The 19,095-nt window shown below is 52.7% G+C and overlaps 10 non-coding genes across 10 annotated transcripts; 6 read left to right on the top strand and 4 right to left on the bottom strand.

Moving 5' to 3' along the window:
• Positions 1 to 1,474: 1,474 nt before the first annotated feature.
• TRNAG-GCC (transfer RNA glycine (anticodon GCC)) lies at positions 1,475 to 1,545 on the top strand. Its single transcript has one exon. It is a non-coding gene; the product is annotated as a tRNA-Gly (tRNA).
• A 2,173-nt stretch (positions 1,546 to 3,718) lies between these two features.
• On the top strand, positions 3,719 to 3,789 carry TRNAG-UCC (transfer RNA glycine (anticodon UCC)). The gene has a single exon. It is a non-coding gene; the product is annotated as a tRNA-Gly (tRNA).
• Positions 3,790 to 5,946: 2,157 nt separating this feature from the next.
• On the top strand, positions 5,947 to 6,017 carry TRNAG-GCC (transfer RNA glycine (anticodon GCC)). Its single transcript has one exon. It is a non-coding gene; the product is annotated as a tRNA-Gly (tRNA).
• Positions 6,018 to 6,088: 71 nt separating this feature from the next.
• On the bottom strand, positions 6,089 to 6,160 carry TRNAW-CCA (transfer RNA tryptophan (anticodon CCA)). Its single transcript has one exon. It is a non-coding gene; the product is annotated as a tRNA-Trp (tRNA).
• Positions 6,161 to 6,413: 253 nt separating this feature from the next.
• On the bottom strand, positions 6,414 to 6,487 carry TRNAN-GUU (transfer RNA asparagine (anticodon GUU)). Its single transcript has one exon. It is a non-coding gene; the product is annotated as a tRNA-Asn (tRNA).
• Positions 6,488 to 10,437: 3,950 nt separating this feature from the next.
• Positions 10,438 to 10,508, top strand: TRNAG-GCC (transfer RNA glycine (anticodon GCC)). Its single transcript has one exon. It is a non-coding gene; the product is annotated as a tRNA-Gly (tRNA).
• A 2,157-nt stretch (positions 10,509 to 12,665) lies between these two features.
• TRNAG-GCC (transfer RNA glycine (anticodon GCC)) lies at positions 12,666 to 12,736 on the top strand. The gene has a single exon. It is a non-coding gene; the product is annotated as a tRNA-Gly (tRNA).
• A 71-nt stretch (positions 12,737 to 12,807) lies between these two features.
• On the bottom strand, positions 12,808 to 12,879 carry TRNAW-CCA (transfer RNA tryptophan (anticodon CCA)). Its single transcript has one exon. It is a non-coding gene; the product is annotated as a tRNA-Trp (tRNA).
• Positions 12,880 to 14,912: 2,033 nt separating this feature from the next.
• Positions 14,913 to 14,983, top strand: TRNAG-GCC (transfer RNA glycine (anticodon GCC)). Its single transcript has one exon. It is a non-coding gene; the product is annotated as a tRNA-Gly (tRNA).
• Positions 14,984 to 17,298: 2,315 nt separating this feature from the next.
• Positions 17,299 to 17,370, bottom strand: TRNAW-CCA (transfer RNA tryptophan (anticodon CCA)). Its single transcript has one exon. It is a non-coding gene; the product is annotated as a tRNA-Trp (tRNA).
• Positions 17,371 to 19,095: the final 1,725 nt, after the last annotated feature.

The following is a 19,095-nucleotide window of genomic DNA, read 5'->3' as shown; positions in this document are numbered from 1 at the left end:
CATGAGCAGCTCATTGAGCCCCACTGTGTGTTTTTTGTGGAGATACAACTCTCAGACTAGAGGGAGCAGGCGGGAAGTGGGTGAGACTCACACAGGGTGGGTGGGGCAGTTAAAGGATGTTATCTAATAGTGTAATCGAGGAGTTGGGTTTTTTGTGCACTACACTTTAACCAGCGATTCTTTCTAAAAGGAAATCCCAGGGCAGTACCCGCAATGAGTGGCATCCCCACACCCGAGGTTGCATTGTGGTAGCTGTTCCCTGAGCCCCTAGCCCCTGTCCCCATGTCGCCCTTTCTCCTCGTGTAACTCACCTCAGGTTCGGTGGCTCTGATACTTGCTGCTTCTGCTGCGAGATCATCCCCATGATCTGGGCCTTTGTACGAAATGTCATGTAAGATGACTTTATTCAGCACGGCGTTTGTCATTTGCTTGGTTGTCCTGTCACTGTTGGATGTTTTCTTGCGCAGACTACTGTCTAATGGTGGGAAGGCCACGAGACACGTGACTTTTCTCTTTCCTTGTTAGCATAGTTTCCTGCCACTGTCTTGGTGTGCTGCCAGCCTGTGAGACACGTGTCTTGCCCATCTCAGCTCCACTGTGGCATGTTAGATATGTCTTTGAGCAGAGTCCCGGTCCCAGAGCTGCTGCCTTCTCTGCACTCTGGCTTGTAAGACTGCAGGCAAAGGCCCTCCCTGGCCCCTCAGCCAGATAGATACATTTACCTGCAGGGCTCAGTTTTGGTGAAAGATATTGGCGAGAGAGAGGAAAGGGGACGGCCCGTGGTGCACCCCCTATTTTGCATAGAACCACAGCCTCCTGGGAGGGCAGAGACATGAGGGTTCTCAGGGAAAGCCCTCCCAGGAGTGTTGAAGGGCAGGACGTGAAACACAGCAATCCCGGAATGGCCTGGTCTAAGATGCCTGTGCAATAGGCCTGGCCCTAGGCTTCCGGGGCTCTTCCTCGGCAGAGGCCCCAGTGGTATGAGCCCGACCAGGGCTGTGCCCGACCAGGGCTGTAGGGCGCGTTGGGAGCGCATTAGGGACGCGAAAGAGGGCGCAGGGCGCAGAACTCTGCCCGTTTCTCCCCAGGATTTTGGGGAGGACAGGGAATCTGGCCAGGTCAGTGACTAGGCTTTCCCAGAAGGAAAGTCCAGTGACAGTGGCATGTTGTGAAACACAAGATTGCTGGTGGTCTGGAGGGTGCTTTCTGTCAGCCACTTCTCCCGGGAGCAGCCAGAGAGCAGGCTGATGTCGTGCTCTGTCAAGCACAACACTGGCCCCAAACCACTGTCCTTAGCAAAAGCAGAAACATTCATAGTTTCAGTCTCCTGCATCTGATTCCTGCCATCAGCATGTGAACGTTTGGCAGTCCAAGGCTTGCCATGCAAACTTTGTTCATAGGTGTCCCATGCGAATGCATGGGCCTCATCACTACTGTCTACGGCAGGGCTCTCTGCTCAGCTTATGTAAGTGAAGCATTGGTGGTTCAGTGGTAGAATTCTCGCCTGCCACGCGGGAGGCCCGGGTTCGATTCCCGGCCAATGCAAAGCGCCCTTCTTTAGGCTTTGCTTTAGAAGTCACAGATATAGACTTGGTGGGGAAAAAAATGTCAAAGAGTGACCCCGACGTGATTTGAGCACGCAATCTTCTGATCTGGAGTCAGACGCGCTACCGTTTCGCCACGAGGTCCCTGTGCATGCAGTTCTCAGCCCCGGATCAAGAAATGCTTCTGTGCCTTTTATTGGCCCTCAGTACGCCTGTGGTTAAAGTAGAAGGCTTGGTGGCCCGTTTCCAGTCCTATTGGTGGAAATGACTAGAGGTGAAGAGATGAGAGAAGATAGAAATGTTGAGATAGAGCATGTCACGCAGGCAAAGCGAGAGCTCTAAGAGCAAAGCCAGACAGCTGTGTTTTAATTCAGGACTTGATGTAGGCAAAAGCGTACGTCCCTGGGTGGGCTTGAACCACCAACCTTTCAGTTAACAGCCGAACGCGCTAACCGATTGCGCCACAGAGACCAACCACCACAGTAAGCGTGTTGGGACTCAATATATGTTTTTACCTTTGTGCTCCTGCCTGCAGCTCTAAGGTCCTGGCATAAGACAGGTAGGCTTAGACTCCATTGTGACATGTCTTACTTCTCTTAGAAGAAGGTTCTGAGTTGCCAGGCAGCTTATCTTCTGCTGGGCACACTTTCCTTTGCAGGCTTTCAGGTTGTGAATCCAGCACTGCTTAGGTGTCCATGTCAGACATGAGCAGCTCATTGAGCCCCACTGTGTGTTTTTTGTGGAGATACAACTCTCAGACTAGAGGGAGCAGGCGGGAAGTGGGTGAGACTCACACAGGGTGGGTGGGGCAGTTAAAGGATGTTATCTAATAGTGTAATCGAGGAGTTGGGTTTTTTGTGCACTACACTTTAACCAGCGATTCTTTCTAAAAGGAAATCCCAGGGCAGTACCCGCAATGAGTGGCATCCCCACACCCGAGGTTGCATTGTGGTAGCTGTTCCCTGAGCCCCTAGCCCCTGTCCCCATGTCGCCCTTTCTCCTCGTGTAACTCACCTCAGGTTCGGTGGCTCTGATACTTGCTGCTTCTGCGCGATCATCCCCATGATCTGGGCCTTTGTACGAAATGTCATGTAAGATGACTTTATTCAGCACGGCGTTTGTCATTTGCTTGGTTGTCCTGTCACTGTTGGATGTTTTCTTGCGCAGACTACTGTCTAATGGTGGGAAGGCCACGAGACACGTGACTTTTCTCTTTCCTTGTTAGCATAGTTTCCTGCCACTGTCTTGTTGTGCTGCCTGCCTGTGAGACACGTGTCTTGCCCATCTCAGCTCCACTGTGGCATGTTAGATATGTCTTTGAGCAGAGTCCCGGTCCCAGAGCTGCTGCCTTCTCTGCACTCTGGCTTGTAAGACTGCAGGCAAAGGCCCTCCCTGGCCCCTCAGCCAGATAGATACATTTACCTGCAGGGCTCAGCTTTGGTGAAAGATATTGGCGAGAGAGAGGAAAGGGGACGGCCCGTGGTGCACCCCCTATTTTGCATAGAACCACAGCCTCCTGGGAGGGCAGAGACATGAGGGTTCTCAGGGAAAGCCCTCCCAGGAGTGTTGAAGGGCAGGACGTGAAACACAGCAATCCCGGAATGGCCTGGTCTAAGATGCCTGTGCAATAGGCCTGGCCCTAGGCTTCCGGGGCTCTTCCTCGGCAGAGGCCCCAGTGGTATGAGCCCGACCAGGGCTGTGCCCGACCAGGGCTGTAGGGCGCGTTGGGAGCGCGTTAGGGATGCGAAAGAGGGCGCAGGGCGCAGAACTCTGCCCGTTTCTCCCCAGGATTTTGGGGAGGACAGGGAATCTGGCCAGGTCAGTGACTAGGCTTTCCCAGAAGGAAAGTCCAGTGACAGTGGCATGTTGTGAAACACAAGATTGCTGGTGGTCTGGAGGGTGCTTTCTGTCAGCCACTTCTCCCGGGAGCAGCCAGAGAGCAGGCTGATGTCGTGCTCTGTCAAGCACAACACTGGCCCCAAACCACTGTCCTTAGCAAAAGCAGAAACATTCATAGTTTCAGTCTCCTGCATCTGATTCCTGCCATCAGCATGTGAACGTTTGGCAGTCCAAGGCTTGCCATGCAAACTTTGTTCATAGGTGTCCCATGCGAATGCATGGGCCTCATCACTACTGTCTACGGCAGGGCTCTCTGCTCAGCCTATGTAAGTGAAGCATTGGTGGTTCAGTGGTAGAATTCTCGCCTTCCATGCGGGAGGCCCGGGTTCGATTCCCGGCCAATGCAAAGCGCCCTTCTTTTGGCTTTGCTTTGGAAGTCAGAGATATAGACTTGGTGGTGAAAAAAATGTCAAAGAGTGACCCCGACGTGATTTGAACACACAACCTTCTGATCTGGAGTCAGACGCGCTACCGTTGCACCACGAGGTCCCTGTGCATGCAGTTCTCAGCCCCGGATCAAGAAATGCTTCTGTGCCTTTTATTGGCCCTCAGTACGCCTGTGGTTAAAGTAGAAGGCTTGGTGGCCCGTTTCCAGTCCTATTGGTGGAAATGACTAGAGGTGAAGAGATGAGAGAAGATAGAAATGTTGAGATAGAGCATGTCACGCAGGCAAAGCGAGAGCTCTAAGAGCAAAGCCAGACAGCTGTGTTTTAATTCAGGACTTGATGTAGGCAAAAGCATACGTCCCTGGGTGGGCTTGAACCACCAACCTTTCGGTTAACAGCTGAACGTGCTAACCGATTGCGCCACAGAGACCAACCACCGCAATGAGCGTGTTGGGACTCAATATATGTTTATACCTTTGTGCTCCTGCCTGCAGCTCTAAGGTCCTGGCATAAGACAGGTAGGCTTAGACTCCATTGTGACATGTCTTACTTCTCTTAGAAGAAGGTTCTGAGTTGCCAGGCAGCTTATCTTCTGCCGGGCACACTTTCCTTTGCAGGCTTTCAGGTTGTGAATCCAGCACTGCTTAGGTGTCCATGTCAGACATGAGCAGCTCATTGAGCCCCACTGTGTGTTTTTTGTGGAGATACAACTCTCAGACTAGAGGGAGCAGGCGGGAAGTGGGTGAGACTCACACAGGGTGGGTGGGGCAGTTAAAGGATGTTATCTAATAGTGTAATCGAGGAGTTGGTTTTTTTGTGCACTACACTTTAACCAGCGATTCTTTCTAAAAGGAAATCCCAGGGCAGTAACCGCAATGAGTGGCATCCCCACACCCGAGGTTGCATTGTGGTAGCTGTTCCCTGAGCCCCTTGCCCCTGTCCCCATGTCCCCCTTTCTCCTCGTGTAACTCACCTCAGGTTCGGTGGCTCTGATACTTGCTGCTTCTGCGCGATCATCCCCATAATCTGGGCCTTTGTACGAAATGTCATGTAAGATGACTTTATTCAGCACGGCGTTTGTCATTTGCTTGGTTGTCCTGTCACTGTTGGATGTTTTCTTGCGCAGCCTACTGTCTAATGGTGGGAAGGCCACGAGACACGTGACTTTTCTCTTTCCTTGTTAGCATAGTTTCCTGCCACTGTCTTGTTGTGCTGCCTGCCTGTGAGACACGTGTCTTGCCCATCTCAGCTCCACTTTGGCATGTTAGATATGTCTTTGAGCAGAGTCCCGGTCCCAGAGCTGCTGCCTTCTCTGCACTCTGGCTTGTAAGACTGCAGGCAAAGGCCCTCCCTGGCCCCTCAGCCAGATAGATACATTTACCTGCAGGGCTCAGCTTTGGTGAAAGATATTGGCGAGAGAGAGGCAAGGGGACGGCCCGTGGTGCACCCCCTATTTTGCATAGAACCACAGCCTCCTGGGAGGGGAGAGACATGAGGGTTCTCAGGGAAAGCCCTCCCAGGAGTGTTGAAGGGCAGGACGTGAAACACAGCAATCCCGGAATGGCCTGGTCTAAGATGCCTGTGCAATAGGCCTGACCCTAGGCTTCCGGGGCTCTTCCTCGGCAGAGGCCCCAGTGGTATGAGCCCGACCAGGGCTGTAGGGCGCGTTGGGAGCGCGTTAGGGACGCGAAAGAGGGCGCAGGGCGCAGAACTCTGCCCGTTTCTCCCCAGGATTTTGGGGAGGACAGGGAATCTGGCCAGGTCAGTGACTAGGCTTTCCCAGAAGGAAAGTCCAGTGACAGTGGCATGTTGTGAAACACAAGATTGCTGGTGGTCTGGAGGGTGCTTTCTGTCAGCCACTTCTTCCGGGAGCAGCCAGAGAGCAGGCTGATGTCGTGCTCTGTCAAGCACAACACTGGCCCCAAACCACTGTCCTTAGCAAAAGCAGAAACATTCATAGTTTCAGTCTCCTGCATCTGATTCCTGCCATCAGCATGTGAACGTTTGGCAGTCCAAGGCTTGCCATGCAAACTTTGTTCATAGGTGTCCCATGCGAATGCATGGGCCTCATCACTACTGTCTACGGCAGGGCTCTCTGCTCAGCCTATGTAAGTGAAGCATTGGTGGTTCAGTGGTAGAATTCTCGCCTGCCACGCGGGAGGCCCGGGTTCGATTCCCGGCCAATGCAAAGCGCCCTTCTTTTGGCTTTGCTTTAGAAGTCAGAGATATAGACTTGGTGGGGAAAAAAATGTCAAAGAGTGACCCCGACGTGATTTGAACACGCAACCTTCTGATCTGGAGTCAGACGCGCTACCGTTGCGCCACGAGGTCCCTGTGCATGCAGTTCTCAGCCCCGGATCAAGAAATGCTTCTGTGCCTTTTATTGGCCCTCAGTACGCCTGTGGGTAAAGTAGAAGGCTTGGTGGCCCGTTTCCAGTCCTATTGGTGGAAATGACTAGAGGTGAAGAGATGAGAGAAGATAGAAATGTTGAGATAGAGCATGTCACGCAGGCAAAGCGAGAGCTCTAAGAGCAAAGCCAGACAGCTGTGTTTTAATTCAGGACTTGATGTAGGCAAAAGCATACGTCCCTGGGTGGGCTTGAACCACCAACCTTTCGGTTAACAGCCGAACGCGCTAACCGATTGCGCCACAGAGACCAACCACCGCAGTGAGCGTGTTGGGACTCAATATATGTTTTTACCTTTGTGCTCCTGCCTGCAGCTCTAAGGTCCTGGCATAAGACAGGTAGGCTTAGACTCCATTGTGACATGTCTTACTTCTCTTAGAAGAAGGTTCTGAGTTGCCAGGCAGCTTATCTTCTGCCGGGCACACTTTCCTTTGCAGGCTTTCAGGTTGTGAATCCAGCACTGCTTAGGTGTCCATGTCAGACATGAGCAGCTCATTGAGCCCCACTGTGTGTTTTTTGTGGAGATACAACTCTCAGACTAGAGGGAGCAGGCGGGAAGTGGGTGAGACTCACACAGGGCGGGTGGGGCAGTTAAAGGATGTTATCTAATAGTGTAATCGAGGAGTTGGGTTTTTTGTGCACTACACTTTAACCAGCGATTCTTTCTAAAAGGAAATCCCAGGGCAGTACCCGCAATGAGTGGCATCCCCACACCCAAGGTTGCATTGTGGTAGCTATTCCCTGAGCCCATAGCCCCTGTCCCCATGTCGCCCTTTCTCCTCGTGTAACTCACCCCAGGTTCGGTGGCTCTGATACTTGCTGCTTCTGCTGCGAGATCATCCCCATGATCTGGGCCTTTGTACGAAATGTCATGTAAGATGACTTTATTCAGCACGGCGTTTGTCATTTGCTTGGTTGTCCTGTCACTGTTGGATGTTTTCTTGCGCAGACTACTGTCTAATGGTGGGAAGGCCACGAGACACGTGACTTTTCTCTTTCCTTGTTAGCATAGTTTCCTGCCACTGTCTTGGTGTGCTGCCAGCCTGTGAGACACGTGTCTTGCCCATCTCAGCTCCACTGTGGCATGTTAGATATGTCTTTGAGCAGAGTCCCGGTCCCAGAGCTGCTGCCTTCTCTGCACTCTGGCTTGTAAGACTGCAGGCAAAGGCCCTCCCTGGCCCCTCAGCCAGATAGATACATTTACCTGCAGGGCTCAGTTTTGGTGAAAGATATTGGCGAGAGAGAGGAAAGGGGACGGCCCGTGGTGCACCCCCTATTTTGCATAGAACCACAGCCTCCTGGGAGGGCAGAGACATGAGGGTTCTCAGGGAAAGCCCTCCCAGGAGTGTTGAAGGGCAGGACGTGAAACACAGCAATCCCGGAATGGCCTGGTCTAAGATGCCTGTGCAATAGGCCTGGCCCTAGGCTTCCGGGGCTCTTCCTCGGCAGAGTCCCCAGTGGTATGAGCCCGACCAGGGCTGTGCCCGACCAGGGCTGTAGGGCGCGTTGGGAGCGCATTAGGGACGCGAAAGAGGGCGCAGGGCGCAGAACTCTGCCCGTTTCTCCCCAGGATTTTGGGGAGGACAGGGAATCTGGCCAGGTCAGTGACTAGGCTTTCCCAGAAGGAAAGTCCAGTGACAGTGGCATGTTGTGAAACACAAGATTGCTGGTGGTCTGGAGGGTGCTTTCTGTCAGCCACTTCTCCCGGGAGCAGCCAGAGAGCAGGCTGATGTCGTGCTCTGTCAAGCACAACACTGGCCCCAAACCACTGTCCTTAGCAAAAGCAGAAACATTCATAGTTTCAGTCTCCTGCATCTGATTCCTGCCATCAGCATGTGAACGTTTGGCAGTCCAAGGCTTGCCATGCAAACTTTGTTCATAGGTGTCCCATGCGAATGCATGGGCCTCATCACTACTGTCTACGGCAGGGCTCTCTGCTCAGCTTATGTAAGTGAAGCATTGGTGGTTCAGTGGTAGAATTCTCGCCTGCCACGCTGGAGGCCCGGGTTTGATTCCCGGCCAATGCAAAGCGCCCTTCTTTAGGCTTTGCTTTAGAAGTCACAGATATAGACTTGGTGGGGAAAAAAATGTCAAAGAGTGACCCCGACGTGATTTGAGCACGCAATCTTCTGATCTGGAGTCAGACGCGCTACCGTTTCGCCACGAGGTCCCTATGCATGCAGTTCTCAGCCCCGGATCAAGAAATGCTTCTGTGCCTTTTATTGGCCCTCAGTACGCCTGTGGTTAAAGTAGAAGGCTTGGTGGCCCGTTTCCAGTCCTATTGGTGGAAATGACTAGAGGTGAAGAGATGAGAGAAGATAGAAATGTTGAGATAGAGCATGTCATGCAGGCAAAGCGAGAGCTCTAAGAGCAAAGCCAGACAGCTGTGTTTTAATTCAGGACTTGATGTAGGCAAAAGCGTACGTCCCTGGGTGGGCTTGAACCACCAACCTTTCAGTTAACAGCCAAACGCGCTAACCGATTGCGCCACAGAGACCAACCACCACAGTAAGCGTGTTGGGACTCAATATATGTTTTTACCTTTGTGCTCCTGCCTGCAGCTCTAAGGTCCTGGCATAAGACAGGTAGGCTTAGACTCCATTGTGACATGTCTTACTTCTCTTAGAAGAAGGTTCTGAGTTGCCAGGCAGCTTATCTTCTGCTGGGCACACTTTCCTTTGCAGGCTTTCAGGTTGTGAATCCAGCACTGCTTAGGTGTCCATGTCAGACATGAGCAGCTCATTGAGCCCCACTGTGTGTTTTTTGTGGAGATACAACTCTCAGACTAGAGGGAGCAGGCGGGAAGTGGGTGAGACTCACACAGGGTGGGTGGGGCAGTTAAAGGATGTTATCTAATAGTGTAATCGAGGAGTTGGGTTTTTTGTGCACTTCACTTTAACCAGCGATTCTTTCTAAAAGGAAATCCCAGGGCAGTACCCGCAATGAGTGGCATCCCCACACCCGAGGTTGCATTGTGGTAGCTGTTCCCTGAGCCCCTAGCCCCTGTCCCCATGTCGCCCTTTCTCCTCGTGTAACTCACCTCAGGTTCGGTGGCTCTGATACTTGCTGCTTCTGCGCGATCATCCCCATGATCTGGGCCTTTGTACGAAATGTCATGTAAGATGACTTTATTCAGCACGGCGTTTGTCATTTGCTTGGTTGTCCTGTCACTGTTGGATGTTTTCTTGCGCAGACTACTGTCTAATGGTGGGAAGGCCACGAGACACGTGACTTTTCTCTTTCCTTGTTAGCATAGTTTCCTGCCACTGTCTTGTTGTGCTGCCTGCCTGTGAGACACGTGTCTTGCCCATCTCAGCTCCACTGTGGCATGTTAGATATGTCTTTGAGCAGAGTCCCGGTCCCAGAGCTGCTGCCTTCTCTGCACTCTGGCTTGTAAGACTGCAGGCAAAGGCCCTCCCTGGCCCCTCAGCCAGATAGATACATTTACCTGCAGGGCTCAGCTTTGGTGAAAGATATTGGCGAGAGAGAGGAAAGGGGACGGCCCGTGGTGCACCCCCTATTTTGCATAGAACCACAGCCTCCTGGGAGGGCAGAGACATGAGGGTTCTCAGGGAAAGCCCTCCCAGGAGTGTTGAAGGGCAGGACGTGAAACACAGCAATCCCGGAATGGCCTGGTCTAAGATGCCTGTGCAATAGGCCTGGCCCTAGGCTTCCGGGGCTCTTCCTCGGCAGAGGCCCCAGTGGTATGAGCCCGACCAGGGCTGTGCCCGACCAGGGCTGTAGGGCGCGTTGGGAGCGCGTTAGGGACGCGAAAGAGGGCGCAGGGCGCAGAACTCTGCCCGTTTCTCCCCAGGATTTTGGGGAGGACAGGGAATCTGGCCAGGTCAGTGACTAGGCTTTCCCAGAAGGAAAGTCCAGTGACAGTGGCATGTTGTGAAACACAAGATTGCTGGTGGTCTGGAGGGTGCTTTCTGTCAGCCACTTCTCCCGGGAGCAGCCAGAGAGCAGGCTGATGTCGTGCTCTGTCAAGCACAACACTGGCCCCAAACCACTGTCCTTAGCAAAAGCAGAAACATTCATAGTTTCAGTCTCCTGCATCTGATTCCTGCCATCAGCATGTGAACGTTTGGCAGTCCAAGGCTTGCCATGCAAACTTTGTTCATAGGTGTCCCATGCGAATGCATGGGCCTCATCACTACTGTCTACGGCAGGGCTCTCTGCTCAGCCTATGTAAGTGAAGCATTGGTGGTTCAGTGGTAGAATTCTCGCCTGCCATGCGGGAGGCCCGGGTTCGATTCCCGGCCAATGCAAAGCGCCCTTCTTTTGGCTTTGCTTTGGAAGTCAGAGATATAGACTTGGTGGGGAAAAAAATGTCAAAGAGTGACCCCGACGTGATTTGAACACACAACCTTCTGATCTGGAGTCAGACGCGCTACCGTTGCGCCACGAGGTCCCTGTGCATGCAGTTCTCAGCCCCGGATCAAGAAATGCTTCTGTGCCTTTTATTGGCCCTCAGTACGCCTGTGGTTAAAGTAGAAGGCTTGGTGGCCCGTTTCCAGTCCTATTGGTGGAAATGACTAGAGGTGAAGAGATGAGAGAAGATAGAAATGTTGAGATAGAGCATGTCACGCAGGCAAAGCGAGAGCTCTAAGAGCAAAGCCAGACAGCTGTGTTTTAATTCAGGACTTGATGTAGGCAAAAGCATACGTCCCTGGGTGGGCTTGAACCACCAACCTTTCGGTTAACAGCCGAACGTGCTAACCGATTGCGCCACAGAGACCAACCACCGCAATGAGCGTGTTGGGACTCAATATATGTTTATACCTTTGTGCTCCTGCCTGCAGCTCTAAGCTCCTGGCATAAGACAGGTAGGCTTAGACTCCATTGTGACATGTCTTACTTCTCTTAGAAGAAGGTTCTGAGTTGCCAGGCAGCTTATCTTCTGCCGGGCACACTTTCCTTTGCAGGCTTTCAGGTTGTGAATCCAGCACTGCTTAGGTGTCCATGTCAGACATGAGCAGCTCATTGAGCCCCACTGTGTGTTTTTTGTGGAGATACAACTCTCAGACTAGAGGGAGCAGGCGGGAAGTGGGTGAGACTCACACAGGGTGGGTGGGGCAGTTAAAGGATGTTATCTAATAGTGTAATCGAGGAGTTGGTTTTTTTGTGCACTACACTTTAACCAGCGATTCTTTCTAAAAGGAAATCCCAGGGCAGTACCCGCAATGAGTGGCATCCCCACACCCGAGGTTGCATTGTGGTAGCTGTTCCCTGAGCCCCTTGCCCCTGTCCCCATGTCGCCCTTTCTCCTCGTGTAACTCACCTCAGGTTCGGTGGCTCTGATACTTGCTGCTTCTGCGCGATCATCCCCATAATCTGGGCCTTTGTACGAAATGTCATGTAAGATGACTTTATTCAGCACGGCGTTTGTCATTTGCTTGGTTGTCCTGTCACTGTTGGATGTTTTCTTGCGCAGCCTACTGTCTAATGGTGAGAAGGCCACGAGACACGTGACTTTTCTCTTTCCTTGTTAGCATAGTTTCCTGCCACTGTCTTGTTGTGCTGCCTGCCTGTGAGACACGTGTCTTGCCCATCTCAGCTCCACTTTGGCATGTTAGATATGTCTTTGAGCAGAGTCCCGGTCCCAGAGCTGCTGCCTTCTCTGCACTCTGGCTTGTAAGACTGCAGGCAAAGGCCCTCCCTGGCCCCTCAGCCAGATAGATACATTTACCTGCAGGGCTCAGCTTTGGTGAAAGATATTGGCGAGAGAGAGGCAAGGGGACGGCCCGTGGTGCACCCCCTATTTTGCATAGAACCACAGCCTCCTGGGAGGGGAGAGACATGAGGGTTCTCAGGGAAAGCCCTCCCAGGAGTGTTGAAGGGCAGGACGTGAAACACAGCAATCCCGGAATGGCCTGGTCTAAGATGCCTGTGCAATAGGCCTGGCCCTAGGCTTCCGGGGCTCTTCCTCGGCAGAGGCCCCAGTGGTATGAGCCCGACCAGGGCTGTAGGGCGCGTTGGGAGCGCGTTAGGGACGCGAAAGAGGGCGCAGGGCGCAGAACTCTGCCCGTTTCTCCCCAGGATTTTGGGGAGGACAGGGAATCTGGCCAGGTCAGTGACTAGGCTTTCCCAGAAGGAAAGTCCAGTGACAGTGGCATGTTGTGAAACACAAGATTGCTGGTGGTCTGGAGGGTGCTTTCTGTCAGCCACTTCTTCCGGGAGCAGCCAGAGAGCAGGCTGATGTCGTGCTCTGTCAAGCACAACACTGGCCCCAAACCACTGTCCTTAGCAAAAGCAGAAACATTCATAGTTTCAGTCTCCTGCATCTGATTCCTGCCATCAGCATGTGAACGTTTGGCAGTCCAAGGCTTGCCATGCAAACTTTGTTCATAGGTGTCCCATGCGAATGCATGGGCCTCATCACTACTGTCTACGGCAGGGCTCTCTGCTCAGCCTATGTAAGTGAAGCATTGGTGGTTCAGTGGTAGAATTCTCGCCTGCCACGCGGGAGGCCCGGGTTCGATTCCCGGCCAATGCAAAGCGCCCTTCTTTTGGCTTTGCTTTAGAAGTCAGAGATATAGACTTGGTGGGGAAAAAAATGTCAAAGAGTGACCCCGACGTGATTTGAACACGCAACCTTCTGATCTGGAGTCAGACGCGCTACCGTTGCGCCACGAGGTCCCTGTGCATGCAGTTCTCAGCCCCGGATCAAGAAATGCTTCTGTGCCTTTTATTGGCCCTCAGTACGCCTGTGGGTAAAGTAGAAGGCTTGGTGGCCCGTTTCCAGTCCTATTGGTGGAAATGACTAGAGGTGAAGAGATGAGAGAAGATAGAAATGTTGAGATAGAGCATGTCACGCAGGCAAAGCGAGAGCTCTAAGAGCAAAGCCAGACAGCTGTGTTTTAATTCAGGACTTGATGTAGGCAAAAGCATACGTCCCTGGGTGGGCTTGAACCACCAACCTTTCGGTTAACAGCTGAACGCGCTAACCGATTGCGCCACAGAGACCAACCACCGCAGTGAGCGTGTTGGGACTCAATATATGTTTTTACCTTTGTGCTCCTGCCTGCAGCTCTAAGGTCCTGGCATAAGACAGGTAGGCTTAGACTCCATTGTGACATGTCTTACTTCTCTTAGAAGAAGGTTCTGAGTTGCCAGGCAGCTTATCTTCTGCCGGGCACACTTTCCTTTGCAGGCTTTCAGGTTGTGAATCCAGCACTGCTTAGGTGTCCATGTCAGACATGAGCAGCTCATTGAGCCCCACTGTGTGTTTTTTGTGGAGATACAACTCTCAGACTAGAGGGAGCAGGCGGGAAGTGGGTGAGACTCACACAGGGCGGGTGGGGCAGTTAAAGGATGTTATCTAATAGTGTAATCGAGGAGTTGGGTTTTTTGTGCACTACACTTTAACCAGCGATTCTTTCTAAAAGGAAATCCCAGGGCAGTACCCGCAATGAGTGGCATCCCCACACCCAAGGTTGCATTGTGGTAGCTATTCCCTGAGCCCATAGCCCCTGTCCCCATGTCGCCCTTTCTCCTCGTGTAACTCACCCCAGGTTCGGTGGCTCTGATACTTGCTGCTTCTGCTGCGAGATCATCCCCATGATCTGGGCCTTTGTACGAAATGTCATGTAAGATGACTTTATTCAGCACGGCGTTTGTCATTTGCTTGGTTGTCCTGTCACTGTTGGATGTTTTCTTGCGCAGACTACTGTCTAATGGTGGGAAGGCCACGAGACACGTGACTTTTCTCTTTCCTTGTTAGCATAGTTTCCTGCCACTGTCTTGGTGTGCTGCCAGCCTGTGAGACATGTGTCTTGCCCATCTCAGCTCCACTGTGGCATGTTAGATATGTCTTTGAGCAGAGTCCCGGTCCCAGAGCTGCTGCCTTCTCTGCACTCTGGCTTGTAAGACTGCAGGCAAAGGCCCTCCCTGGCCCCTCAGCCAGATAGATACATTTACCTGCAGGGCTCAGCTTTGGTGAAAGATATTGGCGAGAGAGAGGAAAAGGGACGGCCCGTGGTGCACCCCCTATTTTGCATAGAACCACAGCCTCCTGGGAGGGGAGAGACATGAGGGTTCTCAGGGAAAGCCCTCCCAGGAGTGTTGAAGGGCAGGACGTGAAACACAGCAATCCCGGAATGGCCTGGTCTAAGATGCCTGTGCAATAGGCCTGGCCCTAGGCTTCCGGGGCTCTTCCTCGGCAGAGGCCCCAGTGGTATGAGCCCGACCAGGGCTGTGCCCGACCAGGGCTGTAGGGCGCATTGGGAGCGCGTTAGGGACGCGAAAGAGGGCGCAGGGCGCAGAACTCTGCCCGTTTCTCCCCAGGATTTTGGGGAGGACAGGGAATCTGGCCAGGTCAGTGACTAGGCTTTCCCAGAAGGAAAGTCCAGTGACAGTGGCATGTTGTGAAACACAAGATTGCTGGTGGTCTGGAGGGTGCTTTCTGTCAGCCACTTCTCCCGGGAGCAGCCAGAGAGCAGGCTGATGTCGTGCTCTGTCAAGCACAACACTGGCCCCAAACCACTGTCCTTAGCAAAAGCCGAAACATTCATAGTTTCAGTCTCCTGCATCTGATTCCTGCCATCAGCATGTGAACGTTTGGCAGTCCAAGGCTTGCCATGCAAACTTTGTTCATAGGTGTCCCATGCGAATGCATGGGCCTCATCACTACTGTCTACGGCAGGGCTCTCTGCTCAGCCTATGTAAGTGAAGCATTGGTGGTTCAGTGGTAGAATTCTCGCCTGCCACGCGGGAGGCCCGGGTTCGATTCCCGGCCAATGCAAAGCGCCCTTCTTTTGGCTTTGCTTTAGAAGTCAGAGATATAGACTTGGTGGGGAAAAAAATGTCAAAGAGTGACCCTGACGTGATTTGAACACGCAACCTTCTGATCTGGAGTCAGACGCGCTACCGTTGCGCCACGAGGTCCCTGTGCATGCAGTTCTTAGCCCCGGATCAAGAAATGCTTCTGTGCCTTTTATTGGCCCTCAGTACGCCTGTGGTTAAAGTAGAAGGCTTGGTGGCCCGTTTCCAGTCCTATTGGTGGAAATGACTAGAGGTGAAGAGATGAGAGAAGATAGAAATGTTGAGATAGAGCATGTCACGCAGGCAAAGCGAGAGCTCTAAGAGCAAAGCCTGACAGCTGTGTTTTAATTCAGGACTTGATGTAGGCAAAAGCATACGTCCCTGGGTGGGCTTGAACCACCAACCTTTCGATTAACAGCCGAACGCGCTAACCGATTGCGCCACAGAGACCAACCACCGCAGTGAGCGTGTTGGGACTCAATATATGTTGTTACCTTTGTGCTCCTGCCTGCAGCTCTAAGGTCCTGGCATAAGACAGGTAGGCTTAGACTCCATTGTGACATGTCTTACTTCTCTTAGAAGAAGGTTCTGAGTTGCCAGGCAGCTTATCTTCTGCTGGGCACACTTTCCTTTGCAGGCTTTCAGGTTGTGAATCCAGCACTGCTTAGGTGTCCATGTCAGACATGAGCAGCTCATTGAGCCCCACTGTGTGTTTTTTGTGGAGATACAACTCTCAGACTAGAGGGAGCAGGCGGGAAGTGGGTGAGACTCACACAGGGTGCGTGGGGCAGTTAAAGGATGTTATCTAATAGTGTAATCGAGGAGTTGGGTTTTTTGTGAACTACACTTTAACCAGCGATTCTTTCTAAAAGGAAATTCCAGGGCAGTACCCGCAATGAGTGGCATCCCCACACCCGAAGTTGCATTGTGGTAGCTGTTCCCTGAGCCCCTAGCCCCTGTCCCCATGTCGCCCTTTCTCCTCGTGTAACTCACCTCAGGTTCGGTGGCTCTGATACTTGCTGCTTCTGCGCGATCATCCCCATGATCTGGGCCTTTGTACGAAATGTCATGTAAGATGACTTTATTCAGCACGGCGTTTGTCATTTGCTTGGTTGTCCTGTCACTGTTGGATGTTTTCTTGCGCAGACTACTGTCTAATGGTGGGAAGGCCACGAGACACGTGACTTTTCTCTTTCCTTGTTAGCATAGTTTCCTGCCACTGTCTTGGTGTGCTGCCAGCCTGTGAGACACGTGTCTTGCCCATCTCAGCTCCACTGTGGCATGTTAGATATGTCTTTGAGCAGAGTCCCGGTCCCAGAGCTGCTGCCTTCTCTGCACTCTGGCTTGTAAGTCTGCAGGCAAAGGCCCTCCCTGGCCCCTCAGCCAGATAGATACATTTACCTGCAGGGCTCAGCTTTGGTGAAAGATATTGGCGAGAGAGAGGAAAAGGGACGGCCCGTGGTGCACCCCCTATTTTGCATAGAACCACAGCCTCCTGGGAGGGCAGAGACATGAGGGTTCTCAGGGAAAGCCCTCCCAGGAGTGTTGAAGGGCAGGACGTGAAACACAGCAATCCCGGAATGGCCTGGTCTAAGATGCCTGTGCAATAGGCCTGGCCCTAGGCTTCCGGGGCTCTTCCTCGGCAGAGGCCCCAGTGGTATGAGCCCGAGCAGGGCTGTGCCCGACCAGGGCTGTAGGGCGCGTTGGGAGCGCGTTAGGGACGCGAAAGAGGGCGCAGGGCGCAGAACTCTGCCCGTTTCTCCCCAGGATTTTGGGGAGGACAGGGAATCTGGCCAGGTCAGTGACTAGGCTTTCCCAGAAGGAAAGTCCAGTGACAGTGGCATGTTGTGAAACACAAGATTGCTGGTGGTCTGGAGGGTGCTTTCTGTCAGCCACTTCTCCCGGGAGCAGCCAGAGAGCAGGCTGATGTCGTGCTCTGTCAAGCACAACACTGGCCCCAAACCACTGTCCTTAGCAAAAGCAGAAACATTCATAGTTTCAGTCTCCTGCATCTGATTCCTGCCATCAGCATGTGAACGTTTGGCAGTCCAAGGCTTGCCATGCAAACTTTGTTCATAGGTGTCCCATGCGAATGCATGGGCCTCATCACTACTGTCTACGGCAGGGCTCTCTGCTCAGCCTATGTAAGTGAAGCATTGGTGGTTCAGTGGTAGAATTCTTGCCTGCCACGCGAGAGGCCCGGGTACGATTCCCGGCCAATGCAAAGCGCCCTTCTTTTGGCTTTGCTTTAGAAGTCAGAGATATAGACTTGGTGGGGAAAAAAATGTCAAAGAGTGACCCCGACGTGATTTGAACACGCAACCTTCTGATCTGGAGTCAGACGCGCTACCGTTGCGCCACGAGGTCCCTGTGCATGCAGTTCTCAGCCCCGGATCAAGAAATGCTTCTGTGCCTTTTATTGGCCCTCAGTACGCCTGTGGGTAAAGTAGAAGGCTTGGTGGCCCGTTTCCAGTCCTATTGGTGGAAATGACTAGAGGTGAAGAGATGAGAGAAGATAGAAATGTTGAGATAGAGCATGTCACGCAGGCAAAGCGAGAGCTCTAAGAGCAAAGCCAGACAGCTGTGTTTTAATTCAGGACTTGATGTAGGCAAAAGCATACGTCCCTGGGTGGCCTTGAACCACCAACCTTTCGGTTAACAGCCGAACGCGCTAACCGATTGCGCCACAGAGACCAACCACCACAGTGAGCGTGTTGGGACTCAATATATGTTTTTACCTTTGTGCTCCTGCCTGCAGCTCTAAGGTCCTGGCATAAGACAGGTAGGCTTAGACTCCATTGTGACATGTCTTACTTCTCTTAGAAGAAGGTTCTGAGTTGCCAGGCAGCTTATCTTCTGCCGGGCACACTTTCCTTTGCAGGCTTTCAGGTTGTGAATCCAGCACTGCTTAGGTGTCCATGTCAGACATGAGCAGCTCATTGAGCCCCACTGTGTGTTTTTTGTGGAGATACAACTCTCAGACTAGAGGGAGCAGGCGGGAAGTGGGTGAGACTCACACAGGGCGGGTGGGGCAGTTAAAGGATGTTATCTAATAGTGTAATCGAGGAGTTGGGTTTTTTGTGCACTACACTTTAACCAGCGATTCTTTCTAAAAGGAAATCCCAGGGCAGTACCCGCAATGAGTGGCATCCCCACACCCAAGGTTGCATTGTGGTAGCTATTCCCTGAGCCCATAGCCCCTGTCCCCATGTCGCCCTTTCTCCTCGTGTAACTCACCCCAGGTTCGGTGGCTCTGATACTTGCTGCTTCTGCTGCGAGATCATCCCCATGATCTGGGCCTTTGTACGAAATGTCATGTAAGATGACTTTATTCAGCACGGCGTTTGTCATTTGCTTGGTTGTCCTGTCACTGTTGGATGTTTTCTTGCGCAGACTACTGTCTAATGGTGGGAAGGCCACGAGACACGTGACTTTTCTCTTTCCTTGTTAGCATAGTTTCCTGCCACTGTCTTGGTGTGCTGCCAGCCTGTGAGACACGTGTCTTGCCCATCTCAGCTCCACTGTGGCATGTTAGATATGTCTTTGAGCAGAGTCCCGGTCCCAGAGCTGCTGCCTTCTCTGCACTCTGGCTTGTAAGACTGCAGGCAAAGGCCCTCCCTGGCCCCTCAGCCAGATAGATACATTTACCTGCAGGGCTCAGTTTTGGTGAAAGATATTGGCGAGAGAGAGGAAAGGGGACGGCCCGTGGTGCACCCCCTATTTTGCATAGAACCACAGCCTCCTGGGAGGGCAGAGACATGAGGGTTCTCAGGGAAAGCCCTCCCAGGAGTGTTGAAGGGCAGGACGTGAAACACAGCAATCCCGGAATGGCCTGGTCTAAGATGCCTGTGCAATAGGCCTGGCCCTAGGCTTCCGGGGCTCTTCCTCGGCAGAGGCCCCAGTGGTATGAGCCCGACCAGGGCTGTGCCCGACCAGGGCTGTAGGGCGCGTTGGGAGCGCGTTAGGGACGCGAAAGAGGGCGCAGGGCGCAGAACTCTGCCCGTTTCTCCCCAGGATTTTGGGGAGGACAGGGAATCTGGCCAGGTCAGTGACTAGGCTTTCCCAGAAGGAAAGTCCAGTGACAGTGGCATG

Source organism: Pleurodeles waltl, chromosome 4_1 (genome assembly GCF_031143425.1).
Source record: "Pleurodeles waltl isolate 20211129_DDA chromosome 4_1, aPleWal1.hap1.20221129, whole genome shotgun sequence".
NCBI classification, from domain to species: Eukaryota; Metazoa; Chordata; class Amphibia; order Caudata; family Salamandridae; genus Pleurodeles; species Pleurodeles waltl.
The sequence above is the reverse complement of the archived record's forward strand: the minus strand, read 5'-3'. Positions and strand labels throughout refer to the sequence as shown.